The sequence below is a fragment of the Tupaia chinensis genome, unplaced genomic scaffold (assembly GCF_000334495.1).
Source record: "Tupaia chinensis unplaced genomic scaffold, TupChi_1.0 Scaffold139484_1, whole genome shotgun sequence".
In the NCBI taxonomy this organism is placed as follows: Eukaryota; Metazoa; Chordata; class Mammalia; order Scandentia; family Tupaiidae; genus Tupaia; species Tupaia belangeri.
In genome coordinates this window covers 436,416-452,778 of record NW_006199369.1, presented here as the reverse complement: position 1 = coordinate 452,778, position 16,363 = coordinate 436,416, and the positions used below count along the sequence as shown (strand labels likewise).

The window sequence follows — 16,363 nt, the reverse complement described above, 5'->3', positions numbered from 1 at the left end:
GCATTTGTCAAATGTTGGTAATTGTCAAAATAAGTTTAAATGCATTCTCTGCAATGCTCACCCAAATAATAAAGTAGGTAGGGGTTGTATGTATCAGATCACAGAGGCAAAAACAGGCTTTCACTGAAGAAACAGAGGTCATCAAAATAACATTTCCACATAAGCTCTTCACCATGCAGACCAGCTTGCCTTGTCTTTATTAGATACTCTGCCTTCCCTCCTAACATAATGAATAGGCCCACTTTGCTCTTACCTAGAAATAGACCCTCCCTGTGCATGGGCTTCATCTCATGCCTTCTGCATCTCATGCCTTCTTCAGTACCATCAGTGTCCCCACTCTGCAGTGGATCATATCCATGAGCACATGAGCATGCTAGAGTAGCTGCCATCTAATGAAAATTAGTTCCTCCAGCTGCCCATACCTTTGTTATTTAAAACCAAAATTCTTTTGTGTGTGTGTGACCTGGCAGACAGTTTTATTCCCTACAGAATCAGTCAGTGCCATCACACTCCCATCTTCACTGGCAGCAAAGTAAACAGCCGTCCCTCCAGAGGGGTGGGGGCAGTGCCGCGTGGTCCACTGGGGACCCAGAACATGCCGAAGGCCTTCAGCCCTGAGTCCCCATCAGTCATCGTCATCATCCTCTGATTCTTCTGCCAACTCTGACGCACTCTCTGGCATGTTGTCTCCCACCTGCTGGAACCTTCCTGACCGTGCCTCCCACATGTACTTCATGGTTACTTTTAATTCAGCCGTCTCGTACTCAAAAAGCTTCAGGACCCGGGCCTACTCTGGCGTCAGCACATCGCCCTCCTTGCACACCTTGTAGTTGGAGAGCAGAGTCACCACACCTCTCTTGAGGGCAGTAGGCAGGCCCAGCTGCCTCAGCTGCAGCTCCATGGAGTGGGGGAACTGCTCCAGGGGCCCTGGATCTAGGCTTATAGTGAAAGCTGCTTTGTTCCCAGCTTGGGTGTAGTCCATTTCTGTATATTTTGTGAACCACTCATTCACCTCCTCCTTAGTGCAATTGGTGAAAAGGAGATCGACTTCACCCCGCAACTTCTTGCTAGCCTGGTGCAGGTTGTCTCTGTATTCATCAGCTGGGCTTTGACCCAAGGCCACCATCATTACCTTGTTTTTCCCAAAGAACATCTGGTTGTGCTTCCAGGCGTTCCAGATGTCCTTCAGCTTGCTGTTCCTCATATTGGCCATGGAGAAAATGAAGAGGTGCTTGTATGTGTCCACACATTTCTGAAGCTCTTCTATAAGATTCTGTTTTAGTTCCAAGCCTTTCTTGGCAGTTTTGGTTAAAGAAATTGTCTTGTTGCGCTTGGATTTGGGCATTGCGCTGAAACCAAAATTCTTCAAAATAATTTTCTAGAATCTGGCCACCACTTTTCATACTATCTGTCTTGAGTTCATTATAATTAGGCTTTTGTCCACACCACCATTCCATTGACATTTCTCCTGCGAAACTACGAGCTTCATCTGCCCAGCCAGATCAAGTGAGACTCCTTCTACGTGGCCCGAGCAGTGGTGTTATACATAGTACATTTTTCCCTTCTCACCGCCTTCTTTTGCTGTCCCTCCCACCTCACTGGCTCATACTTCTCAGGTGCCATTGCCTGTTTCTCCTGACTTTATCATCTTCTGAGCTTCAGAATGCCCTAGGGTTCTAGTCTTTGCCCAGTTCTACTCTCTACATACACCCACAGCTCAGTCAGGTTCATGGTTTTAAGAACCATTTGTGTACTCAGAGCTCCCAAGTGTATATACAGATCTGATCTCTTCTGTTATCAGCATTCACAGTGACTGATGGTCCTGAGCAGTCCACAGAATCATTGTGCCCATAGCTAGATTCTGTTGAAATGCCTGCACTAGAATTTTGGGTTCTTGTTTTCAGGCACATGGGTCCCTTGTTGCTATCCCCATAGCATGACCATGAGACCTCCCTTCCCTTTAATTTCTAGGCTCTTTTCAGAGGGTCAGAGAATGTCCAGCTCTTCCCTCATATCTCTCTGGGACTGTGAGTAACTCATTGGGGCTATTTCTGGCCCCACTGCCATCTCTTCTCTACCACTCTTACCCTACAATGGCATAAATCTTCTGGAAGGCTTTCACCTTCCATGGCTTCAGATGGAAGTTGAGTCTCCTATATATTCAGATTTCAAATTGTTATTTGGCAGTTGTGTTGTCCCAGCTGTACCTTGGAGATAATATGGCCAGAGAGAAGGGACAGGTTTTAGGCTGCCCTTTAAAGAATATTTCCATTTAAGGGACCAACCAAAGGTGTAGCAAGTATGTTGTTGGACTTCCACATGGCTGACTGTGGTTTGAGTCCCAGGCCTGGTGACTTAAAACTCATTCCAGGTGCATATGTATGCATGTCCATGATACCAGGACGAGAATTGAGAAGGGATTGCTGTGTGGCTATCCCCATCGGGGGTGATTTCTCACTTTGCCTCTCACTGTCTCTGTTTCTGAATCTCTGTTTCTCTCTCTCTCTCTACAGTGAGTACATGTGCCCTAAAGCAAAAATCTCTGCAAAAAAAAAAAAAAGTCAATTTAGGTTTCCCCAATAATCCCATTTATTTGCACATCAGACAAGTTTATCTAGCTTTTAGGAGAGGAAGTTTTTTTAAAAAAAAGTTAATATTTCCCAAAAAATCATTCTACCTTACATTTGACAAATGAAGTTTACATTTAAAAGCAAGGATTTAGGGTTCCAATTCCAGTTAAAATAGATTGAGCCCATTCCATTCTATCTCATTCTTATCGCAACTAAAAATCTCTGGAAATAATAAAAAAAAGAAAAAAGAAAAAAGAAAGAAAAATCTATTGGAAAAGTCTGAAAAGAAAATAAGAGCAGACAAACCACACTGAGAAATCAAACTCAGAATAACCCCCATGATGACAGTGGTGGTAGCAGCCCCAGGGCCTCAGTTTCTTGTCACTTTGCTCTAGATTACCTGTATAAACTATATACCTTGTATAAACTGTGCAGCAGCACAGAGATACTAAAATCTAGCGTACCAGCTGGGCACCAGGGAAAGATGACCATGGGAATTGTTGCGTGTGAAGAACATCCCTGAGTCGATGGGGCTAGAGAAAGATTCTTGATGTGTGTGTGAAGTCCTGGGATCAACTCTGGGCTACAAACACTTGGGATAGACAAAAAGCAACATGACAAAGGCTTTGAGAACTGAACTACAGAGTAGAACACTTGCCAGGACACAGACTGACCTGGGGATAGCACATGCATAAAGCAGAACAGAATCTTTCAACAACTTTGAAAAGCAAATTGGGGACCAGCAGTTGGCGTAATGGCTATGTCGCTGGACTCCCATGTAGTCGACCACAGTTCAAGTCCTGGACCCAGCAGCTTAAACTCACACCAGGCGCGTGTGTATGCATGCCCAAGATCCCGAGAGGAGGACAGAGTAGAAGGGATTGTGGCAAGGTCATCCCCCCTGGGGGGGCGGGGTGATTTCTCGCTTTCTGTCTATCTCTTTCTGTCTTTCTGATGAGTGCATATGCCCTATAGTTAAAAACCTCTCCAAAAAAAAGAAAAGAAAATTAACATTGGACGCACAGCACACAGAAAAAAAGGACTTGAGAACAAAACCTACTGGGTTAACTGCCTGCTGAAACAGAATAAATCAACATTCCTCAGAAGATTTTAACAAGGCCCAAAATCTTATAAAACGCAAAATGTCTAGGGCAGGATATATTATTATTCAACATGCATAAGAACAGAAAAATCTTAAAACAAAAAATTCCCAGGGGAAAAGATGATCATCGGATGTCTCCCCCCAAAAAAATCAGATATTGGACTTACTAGATGAATACTTTAAAATAGTTATTATAACCATGCTCCATTAGGTAAGGGTAAAGACTCCTTAGAAAAGAATTAGAAAGATGGATATTCTCAGCAACATGTTAGTATCTCTTAATTTAAAAAAGGGTGAGGAGGAAATTTTGAAACCAGAAAATAAATAATAGAAATTTAAAAATTAATTGGAAGTCTCAGCAACAAAATGGATATGATAATGAGAGTCAGCAAACTTGAAGGTAGATTAGTAAAAATTATCTGATATGAACAACAGAGGAAAAAATATTGAAAAATAATCAGCCTCAGGAACCTATGGAACAATATCAAAGGTTCAAACTCTCATATCAGTGATGTTCCAGAAGGAAAGGAGAAAGATATTAACACAGAAAAAATTAAACAATATTAGGATATAACACAAAAGAACAATTCATAAGGGAAGTCATTTATAATTACAGTTTATCAAAGTTAAAAACTTTTGCTCTGCAAAAGATACTGTTTTAAGAGAACGGAAAGACAAGCTATAGACGGGGAGAAAAATATCTGCAGACCACATGGCAAAGGACTCATATTTGGAAAATATATAATAAAAAGCTCTCCAATCTTAAGAGTAAAATGTCAAAGAAATGGGCAAAGGACAGGAAGAGACATAGCAGTAAAAAGGAGACACAGATAGCAAATAAGACCATAACAAGATGTCCAACATCACTTGCCAACAGTGAAATACAAGTTAAAACAAGGATATTGCTCCAGACCTCTTAGAATAACTAAAGTAAAAATTAGTACGAATACTAAATGCAAGTAAAGGTGTAGAGAAATCAAATCTCTATGCATTGCTGGCAATGTGACAAAATGACTCAACTACTCTAGAAATAGTTGAGTTGTTTTTGTTTTAAAGTGAACCTAAGCTTACCACATAACCTAGCAATCATATTTCTGTGCATTTATCCTAAAGAGATAAAACCTTATATTCACACAAAATCCTGCACATGAATGTTCATGGCAGATTTATTAGCTCAAAAAAAAATGGAAACAACCAAAATGCCCTTCAATAGGTGAATGGCTAAGTATTCTGTCTCATATCTATACCACGGAATGCTGATCAGCAATGAAAAGAAGTGGGTTAGTGATACATGAAACCTTCATAAATTGCAAGGGTGTTAATGTGTAAAAAATGACAAGCTCAAAAAGTCACATGCTATATGATTCCATTTACATAAAAGCCTCAAAATAATAGATATATAAAGATGCATATTAATAGTTGTCAATGGTTAGGGATGAAGGGGGACTGGGCATGACTACAAGAGGTAGCATAGGGAGGCCTCTGGGGTGATGGAATAGTTCTTTATCTCAAGTGAAGTTTCATGAATCACCACATAGTTACAAGAAAGCATAGAACTATACATGTACATTTGCTAATAAAGCAAAAGCAAAGTTAGGTACTATAGTGTATGCTGTGCATTCTGATTTGTGTTTAAAAGAATTCTGTGCATAAATAGGCTTGTCTCTGCTGGTAAGACTACTGGAACAGTAGTTAGAAAACTCAGCATGCCTCTGAAGAGTGGGGTTGGGGACCAGCAGTTAGCGTAATGGCTATGTCACTGGACTCCCACGTAGTCGACCACGGTTCACGTCCCAGACCCGGTGGCTTAAAACACGCCGGGCGCGCGTGCGTGCGTCCCCAAGATCCTGAGAGGAGAATGGAGAGGAAGGGATTGCAGCGTGGCCATCCCCCCCAGGGGGTGATTTCTTGCTTTCTATCTCTCTGTCTCTCTCTCTGTCTGCCTGGCGAGCGCACACGCCCTATAGCAAAAACCTCTAAAAAAAAAAAAAAAAGAGTGGGGCTGGAGGACCATAAAACTGGGGTGGAGTAGGCATTTAACTGCTTATTAGCTACCCGTATGTTGTTGGCTTTCTTTTTTCCATTATGACATATGTAACATTTCTCTTCAGACACCCCACATAGGTTCTTAGTTCTTAATTAAAACAGAGCCCTGTTAAACACACATACACACATCCATATCTAATACATACATGGGAGACACTTAGAGAATGAGTAGTTCTCAAAGAGGCGGCTCCAAATTCCAACTTTCACAGCATCGTCCACAAGGAACAGTAAATTTGTAGAGATGTGACGAGACAATGGAGAAGAACGGAGAGTCTCTCTGTACAGCAAGTTGGGGGGAGGCAAATAACTGGGAGAGAAAGGTGAGCTGGTGAAGCTCATCACTGTAGGTTCCTCTGAAACCATCTCCAGACCCGTAAGGGTGTAGAGCTGTCTTCAGTGGTTAACCTTTGTTCTCCTCAGGAGAGAGTGGGACACAGGAAACCTTCTGTCATTATGAATCTATGTCCTGCTTTTAGGCAACTTGAGGGAGGGCAGAGAGATTTCTTGCATCTGCTACTTCATAATTGTCTTTAGTCTAATAATTCTTCATATTTTGAAAAGAGATTATCTGGTCTCTCACATATGCAGAGCAAATTAATGCTTTTGTTTGAAATATAAACTTATATTTTAGGGCCAGCCTCATAGCCTAGTGGTTGAGGGAGTCAGTTCCACATGGCCAACTATCATTCCAATCCCAGCTCTGGAAGTTGACAAGCACACCAAGCACATCTGCATGTACGCTCCAAACCAGGACAGGATGGAGAAATGAAGGAAAAGGGATTGCAGCATGACCGTGACCCACTGGGGTGCGATTGCTTTCTCTCTCCCTCTCTCTCTTTCTCTGTCTCTATCTCTCTGGCAAGTGCACATGCCCTCTTGCAATTAAAAACAAACAAATAAGAATAAATATGCCAAGAGCAGTCCTAATCTCTCCTCTAGGAATATTCAAGAATCACCTGTTCAATCTGGATTGCAAGTACCCTTAAATAGCATCGGACTGAACTCTGCACCTCATATAGGAATCCATTCTACAGAACCAGTGTCTTATAATCATCAAATATCTACTTAACGCTCCACAAAATGGCAGCTCACTTCCACACCAGAAAGACTGTTCCATTGCAGTATAATACACTCCGGATCATGAATGTAATCCCTTTGCAAACCCGTGACCCCAGGACAATGTGTAAGTAATGTGTTTCCAGCAGGTGCTATTTGCCACACACTACACAGGCGCATGGAACCCAGACGACAGCACAGCCGTGATCCATTTTTCCCATCACATTGCTTATCAATCACACAAAGTCCGTCCTGGAGGGGTGTCCAGAAGTCCCCGCATTCCTGGTATCCCTCTCCTCCTCCCTTGCAACTTCCTTACTGCAGAATCTCAAATCTCACCCATCTTGGATTGTAGAACAGTGTTGAGATCCCTATGGTTCAGGGAATTGCCCCCAGATCTGTGGACAGTATCTCTGGAAATTATTTAATTTCATTCTGATTCTTCAAAGAGAAACAAATCTTCAAGACAAATATCTTTCATCTTGCAAATATTATTAACCTCTGGAAAGACCTTTGATGTATTATTAAACTGAGGCTATAAGCACAGCCGTGATCCATTTTTCCCATCACATTGCTTATCAATCACACAAAGTCCGTCCTGGAGGGGTGTCCAGAAGTCCCCGCATTCCTGGTATCCCTCTCCTCCTCCCTTGCAACTTCCTTACTGCAGAATCTCAAATCTCACCCATCTTGGATTGTAGAACAGTGTTGAGATCCCTATGGTTCAGGGAATTGCCCCCAGATCTGTGGACAGTATCTCTGGAAATTATTTAATTTCATTCTGATTCTTCAAAGAGAAACAAATCTTCAAGACAAATATCTTTCATCTTGCAAATATTATTAACCTCTGGAAAGACCTTTGATGTATTATTAAACTGAGCCTATCTTTTTTTTCCCTATTCTCCATTCCTGATGACAGAGAATGTGTGCACACATGTGAGATGAGAGAGAGAAAGACAAGCACCCTCCACAGGGTCTGGTAATGTCACAATCTCCTTCCGCCATGCCTACAGTACATAGGATCCTGGTACTCACGTGCATGACTGGCATGTTTCAGGCTTACCAGGGATTTGAACTGTGGCCTTCATGTGGGACCCAGCTTCTTGAGCAGTGCGTTATCGCTGCACCACAGAGCCAACCCTCATGCAGTCTTTGTCTCTTCACTTTGTTAATGAAAGACTTTCTAACAAAGGGGAGGAAAATAAAGTAGGTAACAGAAAAACAAAACAAAACAAAACTGTCCCGACCCCGGGGGAGACAGCCGAACAGGTTTCCTGAGTGAAGGAGTGAGAGCCGGGACAAGCGGCGTAGTGTTACAGCACGGAGACAATGCAGTGTCACAGCTCTTCAGGGTTGTCCGGAGACAATGTAGTGTTACAACTCTTCAGAGTCTTCAGGGTTGTCTGGAGACTGTGCGGTGTTTCAGCTCTTCAGGCTCTCCTTGTCGTCGTCTGGCTACTATGGGCCAGGCATCGTGGTTATATACACGCTGATAGGTTGTAAACGGTGGGTCGTGATTGGTTGTAAACGGTGGGCTGTGATTGGTTGTAAACGGTGGGTTATGATTGGTTGCTTTTGGACCAATCGTGAGTTGCGGGATATGCAAATTTGAGGGATTCTAGTGGCCAATCAGAGCAAGGTTTCGAAGGTCAGGTTTTTTGAAGGTAACCAATCATGGCAATTGTTTGCTCTCTGAGAAACCTCTGCAGACTCACTGGTGCGCAGCTTCCCACACAAAACAAAAGCACTCCTTCCTGCTATTTAAAGTTGTGCCCTGAGCCAAAGTCGGTGTCATCCTCTCTCTTTAATACTGGAAAAATACACTAAATTAAATCTTCCTCTCTTATTTAATAAGCCCTCAAGTTGAAGATGGGTCACATTCTGTCTTGATTGACCCCTGCTTCTATGCTTTATTTCTCTGTCTTTTCGTCATCCATGTACATTCTGTGGCATAAAGAAAAGAAAATAAAGAGCCCTCATGTTCCAAAATGGAGCCCAGAGACTGGTAAAGAAACTGAACCCTCATGGAAAAGGTGACCAACCTTAGATTGTGGATTCAGGACGCATACCTGCTGGTGCTGGCCTCTAACACAGCACAGCTGAAATAGTGGGGGTACTCATTGGACTTCTCAGGAAAAACAGTCTCAGACCCAACAAATCTGTCTGACCGTTCCCTCCCAGCCCTGTCTCACCACCATCTTTGACCTCCCTCCTGTCTCAAAGTACAAAAAAACGGACTTATTCTGATGCCCTATTATTGGCCTACAAATCAGATCCACCAAGGAGGATAATCACCCCATGGTCTTTTCCCTGAGGTTTCATTAACTGAGTTCATATCACAGGAAAGAAGACTGCAGGATGTCAACACACCTGGACAGTTAGTCACAAGCTAGTATCTGTCTTCCAGGTCCCTCCAGCTTCCAAAGGGAATCATTGACTTTATGCTTTTTGTCTCTCTGTCTCTACACCCTGTAGCAAAATCTCTATAAAAAAAAAAGAGAGAGAGAGAGAGAATTTCCCTCCTTTCTAAGGTTGTATAATATCTTACTGTGTGGTAATAGCACATTTTCTTTACCCATTCACCTGTTGATGGACACTTAGGTTGCTTCTACCTTTAGTGGGGATTTTTGTTTTCTTTTTTAAAAATTAATTTATCTTTTTTTTATACAATCAATTGCTATACATCATTTAGCTTGTAGAGAGAATTTCCCCAACATGAAATACATCTCAGACCAGTCTAGTTGAGAATGCTATACACGTTATCATCAACAGGTGATAAACCATCTCCATGTCCCACAAATGTCGCACTTCTCTATTTTTCCTCTCTAATTTCCTTCCCTCCACTCTTCCTCTCTCCCACCCTCCTTCCACACTGTCTCCAGTGTCCATAACTAATTTCAATGCTTTTATGCCCTCCAAATTTTCAGTCTCTACCATAGAGTGCAGAGAGTCTCTATATGTTAAATGGAGACAATGTCTCTCTTTGATAGCCTGATTTGCTTCACTCAGCAATAAATCTTCTATGTTCGTCTACTTTCTATCAAATTCCAGGGTCTCGTTGTTTTTGATAGCTAAATAATATTCCGTGGTGTATACACGTCACACTTTTTCAATCCATTTATCTGTTCATGGACATTTTGGATTGGTTACAAGTCTTGGCAATTGTGAATAATGTTGCAATAAAGATAGATGTGCAGGTACTTTGCCGACTTAGCATTCTCCTGCCTTTTGGGTAGATACCCAAGAGTAGAATTGCTGAATCATACGGTAGTTGTATTTGTAGGTCTTTCAGGAGCCTCCATATTGTTCTCCACAGTGGCTGGACCAATTTACATTCCCACCAACCATGTAGAAGGGTTCCTCTTTCACACAACCCAGCCAACACATCATTTTTCATATTTTTAATCTTCATCATTCTAATAGGAATTAGGTGGTATCTCATTGTGATTTTCATCTGCATCTCCCTTATGATGATGAATGCTGAGCATTTTTTTGGGGGGGGGGGAGGTTTTTGCTATAGGGCACATGCACTCGCCAGAAAGAGACAGAGAGACAGAAAGTGAGAAATCACCCACCCTCATGGGGGATGGCCACACCACAATCCCTTCTCCTATATTTTCCTTTTGGGATATTGGACACACATTCACATGCGCCTAGCGTGAGTTTAAGCCACCGGATTTGGGACTCAAACCATGGTTGACTACATGGGAGTCCAGCGACGTAGCCATTACTCTATACTCTATCTGCTGGTCCCAGGGATGCTGAGCATTTTTTCTTTTTTCTTTTTCTTTTTTTTTTTAGAGAGAGAGATTTTCACTATAGGACGTGTGCGCTCGCCAGACAGACAGAGAGAGACATAGAGACAGAAAGCGAGAAATCACCCCTCAGGGGGGATGGTCACGCTGCAATCCCTTCTCCATTCTCCTCTCGGGATCTTTGGCATGCACGCACACGCGCCCAGCGTGAGTTTTAAGCCACCGGGTCTGGGACGCGAACCACAGTCAACCACGTGGGAGTCCAGCGACATAGCTATTATGCCAGCTGCTGGTTCCCCTGAGCATTTTTTAATACCTTTTTATGGCTGTTCATATGTCTTCCTTAGAGAGTTTTCTGTTCAGCTCATTTCCATCTTTTAATTGGGTTAATCATTTGGTGATGGTGGTGGCGGGGGAGGAGGGGGGTTAGCCACTTGAGTTCTCTGTGAATTCTGGCTATCAGTCCTTTCTCTAAGGCATAGTTTACAAAAATATTCTCCCATTCTGAGGGTTGTCAATTCACACTAATTACTGTGTCTTTGCTGTGCATAAACTTCTTAATCTGATGTGATCCCCTTGTCTAATTTTGGGATTATTGCCTGGGCTTTGGGGGTCTTATTTAAAAAGGCTTTGCCTGCCCCAATGTCTCCCAGTTTTCCCCAGTGTTTCCCACCAGTAGTTTCATAGTTTGAGGTCTTAAGTTTAGATCTTTCATCCATTTTGAGTTGATTTTTGTTAATAGTGAAAGATGGGGGTCCAGTGTCATCTTTCTGGAGGTGGATACCCAGTTTTACAAGAACCATTTGCTAAAGAGATTTTATTTTTTCCACTGGATTGACAGATATCCTTGTCAAAAATCAGTGTCTATAGCCTTGGGGTTTACTCCTAGAATCTCTATTCTGTTTCCCTTGTCCACCTGTCTATTTTTCTGCCAATACCATGCTGGTTTTTTTTTTTTAATTTATCTTTATTTATTTATTTTAATTTGACCAGAGAGGGACAGAGAGAGAGAAGGACCTAGAAGATCAGCTGATACCCACCCAGGCAAACAGGAGAGGACTGTGTCTTCTACAAGGGCCTGTGTGGTCTGCAGGGAGGAACCTATGTAGCCTACAACGTCCTTTGTGGTTGACAGGGAACTGTGTGATTTTTTATTTTTTTAGACCTATTTTATTTAACTTATTTCATTCATTAAGTAATTTATTTATGTATTTTAATTTGATCAGAAAGGGACAGAGTGAAAGAGAGAGGGGGAAAGTGAGAAAGCAAGCCACCAGGCCTGGGATTTGAACCATGGTTGGCCATCTGGGAGTCCAACTCCCTTAACCACCACACCATCTGCTGATCCCCAAGACCTTTGCGGTTCTTAAAAACCAGCATCCTTTGTGGTTCTATAGGCACCTGCTCTATCTACTATCAACCTAAGAATAAAAGCTGAGACATAGTAGATAAAGTGAAGCTTGTTGTTAAAATATTAGGTTGCTGCAAAAGCAATTGCAGTTTTGGACCACAAATTTGACATCATTATTACAAGGCTCAAACATATCTTTATTAATCAAAATAGGAACCATTACAATCAACGCATTTTTTCCAACAAGAAAAGTTTGTTTACTCCTATAGCGTAAAAGTCCATGCTTTAGGGTTTTGTTCAACTCTTGGGAAGTATCTTCTTGATCCTACTGGTTGTGGAAGCATTTTCCCTGCAAAAAACTGTTGAGATGCTGAAAGAAGTGGCAGTCAGTTGGTGCAGGTCAAGTGAATATGGCAGATGACGCAAAACTCTGTATCCCCATTCATTCAACCTTTGAAGCATTGGTGGTGTGACATGCAGTCAGGTGCTACTGTGAAGAACTGGGCCTTGTCTGTGACCAATGTCAGCTGCGGACATTGCAGTTTTCAGTGCATCTCATCCATTTGCTGAGCATACTTCTCAGATGTAATAGTTACAACAGAATGTAGAAAGCCGTAGAGCATCAGACCAGCAGCAGACCACCAAACAATGACCAGTACTTTTTTTTTTTTTTCATGCAAGTTTGGCTTAGGGAAGCAATTTGGAGCTTCTATTCTAAAGCAATTTCTTTTCAGAAATTAAGAAGAATTTCTTAATTCTCAGTCTAACCACTTCTCAGTCCTACCACTGAACTGGTCATTGCCAGTTGTATAAAATCCATTTTTCATCGCACATCAATTGAATTAATTGAGAAACGGTTCCTTGTTGTGCAGAATAGAAGACAACACTTCATAATGACCTTTTTTTTTTATTTTCAGTCAGCTCGTGAGGCACCCACTTATGGAGCTTTTTCACCTCTCCAATTTACTTCAAAAGCTGAAGGACTACAAAATGATTAACGTTGAGTTCTTTGGCAACTTCTCCTGTAGTTGTATGAGAATCAGTTTCACTGATGGCTCTCAGTTAGTTGTCAACTTCTGACAGCCGGCAACTGCATCCTCATCTTCCAGGCTCTCGTCTCCTTTGCGAAACTTCTTGAACCACCACTGCACTGTATGTTCATTAGCAGTTCCTGGGCCAAATGTGTCATTGACGTTATAAGTTGTCTCTGCTGCTTAATGACCCATTTTGAGCTTGAATCAGAAAGTCACTCAAAATTGCACTAATCGAATAGAAGCACCCAAATACTGTGAGTCCACTATCTTTGGACTAGATAGGAACACGCCTGGCCCTGGTTCCAAAACATCCAAGTGACTTTCCACCAGAGATTTTTCATTTTGCACATGGACTTTTTTAAAAGAATTATTTTATTTAATTTTATTTATTATTATCATTTTCCCATTCGATCAGAGAGAGACAGAGAAAGACAGAGAGAGAAAGTGAGAAAGCAAGCCGCCAGGTCCAGGGCTTGAACTATAGTCGGCCACATGGGAGTCCAGCGCCTTTAACCACCAAGCCACCTGCCGGCCCCTATGCACGGACATTTTCATGTTTAGGAGCAGTTGCTCAGCTGCCCAGTTTGCTCTTCCCCAAAGCACTATGACTGGTCATGTGTGACACTCAGGAGTCTCCGTCTCTGGGTCAAGCATTCTGCCTTCAGTCTCAGAGTCCTCATCCAGCAACTGGGCATAACGAGAGTTGGTGCCAGGTACCAGGACCATTCACGGAACTTGCAAACGAGCCCCAACTACAACAGCCGAATGAGTAGTTATCAAAAGCAGAGTTGTCCTTACTATAAGAAAACTTGTCTGAAGTCTCCCGTCTTCATATACTTGACAATTGAAGAAGTATCTATTGAACACTGGGCACAGTAACACTGTCTTCTTACACTGCTACTGCTTCCCTCATCTTTGATACAGCCAAAAGTCCAGGTGTGATTACTTAGGTCATAGTTTATTAAACAGTGTATACACACGGAAGGGCACAGGAATCTGTTCTCCAAGGATCCTGAGAATCACTGACTATAGACAGATTAATGAAAGAAAAGTCACATACAGTTATTTACCATATGCATATGTACATGGGAGCCTTCAGACTGAAGACCCAAAGATCTAGGGAGAGCCATCTCATTTTATGCTAGGTTTGATGAAGCAGGGGCAGCCTCATAGAAATACAAATGGACAGAAAGTGTCTGAGTTCATGGAAACAGACCCAGTGGGGAAACCTAGCAAGGCCTGTCCGTCTAGATTCTTCTTGGCCTCTCTGTGTAATGATGCTTCTTCCCTGGAATGGGGCAGGACCCCTCCCAAATGAAGGTCTAATGATCTACAGTCAGATAAGGTAGGCCAGAGGAATTTCTCTATGGCCAGTTCTTACCCTGGAGAGAGGGGGGAAGTTTTAGAATTTATGGCTAGCTTTAGGGAAGGGGTTCTGGTTTCTAAGACCCACCTAGCAGAAGAGGAATTCTAGTTTCTCTGACTTGCCTTAGGGAAGAGTGATGGGTGAGAGTGAGGGACAGAAGAAGGGAAAGGGCAGAGAGAAACTCTGCCACTGAGGCCTTCACTTGGGGAGTTGTCTTCTGAGCCCCAACAAATGCACAAGATCACAGGCCACAGACACCTGGCTTCAAACACAAGTCGGTGCTAGGATTAATGATAAAGGTGTAGGACACACTTCACCATTCTTGCGTGTTTCACTGTGGAAGGCCAGATGGAGCCAAGGTTCAGCGCAATGCTCTGTGTGACTGACCCACATGGGAAGGTTCTTAGTTTGGGTCCAGAAACCTCCCTGAGAACACCAGGGAAATGTGTGACCATGACCCAGGGCTGGCTGAGGCTGGCGGTGAATTGTGGCATCAAGACCTTGACGGGGTTGCACAGGCACTCATGAAATAAATGAGAAGAAAGTGTTATGAAAAGAAATAAGGATGCCATTGTTCCTATTGCCGTTTATAAAAAACAACCCATCATTCTCTGCGATCCTGGTCAGTGTGGCATGATTATCGATGGGTTGAGCCCAGACTGGAAAGACAGGGAGTCAGTGTCCCGGTGAGTCAGCATTAGCAGGAAGGGGCAGGTCTACACCGAAGCCATGGCTAGTTAAATGAGAACACCCCAGGCTACACATGCAAACTATTGAATAACTCACTAGTGACATCCTTCCTCAGTTTACAAAGTGCTTCATAATTATTAAGGCCTGACTTTCCCATTAGTGGAAGCTCTTCCAAGCACGTAACTTAAAAATAGCACTAGCAGAAAGAAATCACAGAAAACAGCCTTTTAAACCCAGGTGAATTATAATAGTTCCAGAAGAACAAACCCAGTGATGCTCTTTCTTTGCTCTGACTGGCTGGAAGCACTGAAAGTGAATCGTGCTAGTGTCATTTTATTCCTGCTCAAAGGAGTCATCAGTATCTGCCTGAGGATGGTGGGAGGGGTGGAGAAAGGGGACGAAGCCAGATACCCAGCATGAGCCAGAATGCTAAACAGTAGCTACTGTAGGACAAGGGAGGAAACTGAGCCTTCAGTAGTATCTTGAAGCAGTCAGGTACCAGTTTTCAAGCCGAGGGCTGGCATTGTGCTTATCCGATCAGAACGTGATCCAGCGTTTCTGTCACGTCAGGCGGTCATCACTAGTCATATAGCACCTGTGAGAGCGGGATGTGACCCCGCTGCCATAAATGGAGATCCACTGGGTGAGGTGGTGGCTCTACCTCATCTGGCCAGTAGAGGGCGGTGTGATACCACATGGAACAACACTGAGCCTGGCCAATAACACAGTAAAGAATGGGCAGCATCTTTCCATCTGCAAGAAAATCTTCATAGAAGTCATTTTACCACTGCCTTGACTGCTCTTGAGGGAAGGATGCTCAGGCATGGTAGAGACCACCCTGTGAGGGGAACTGGTCTTCCTCTTGCTAAAAACAGCCTCTTCTCCCACCATAAACCCTGCCAGTTAGCAAGTTGTGACTGCTGTTATCTGCTTTATCAAAGACAACCCTCCAGGAAGTGGCAGGGCTCCACGGAGAGACCCCACTCACTACATTTCATGGGTCAGGATGTGAAATGGACCAGTCTTCTGTCCACTCCCCCCACAGCCCAGCCTGGAGGTTCCTGATCAAACAGGCAGAGGTATCCCCACTGTGCACAGGCACACTGGTTTCCAGCCAAGAGATGGGGCTGTGGGAGCCACATCCTTGCCTTACCTGACTAGTTCAGCACGACCCAGCCCTCAGGAAACTGGGCATAAGCTAGTCTATCTGACCAGCAGATGTGCACCCCAAGGGGCATGGTGACGTCTGGTTGAAACCTGGGGCACTCGGGAATTGGGAGACAGAAGGAAGCACACAAGATAGGAGTGGGCGGGAACAGAAGTGTGGCTCCTGTAGCCTGGGCTGGGGCGAGGCTAAGGAGTGCAGGCCCCAGTGCACAGCCCAGGGCACACC

General features: G+C 43.4%; 1 pseudogene; it reads right to left on the bottom strand.

Moving 5' to 3' along the window:
- Positions 1–625: 625 nt before the first annotated feature.
- On the bottom strand, positions 626–1,345 carry LOC102484979 (mRNA turnover protein 4 homolog pseudogene; annotated as a pseudogene).
- Positions 1,346–16,363: the final 15,018 nt, after the last annotated feature.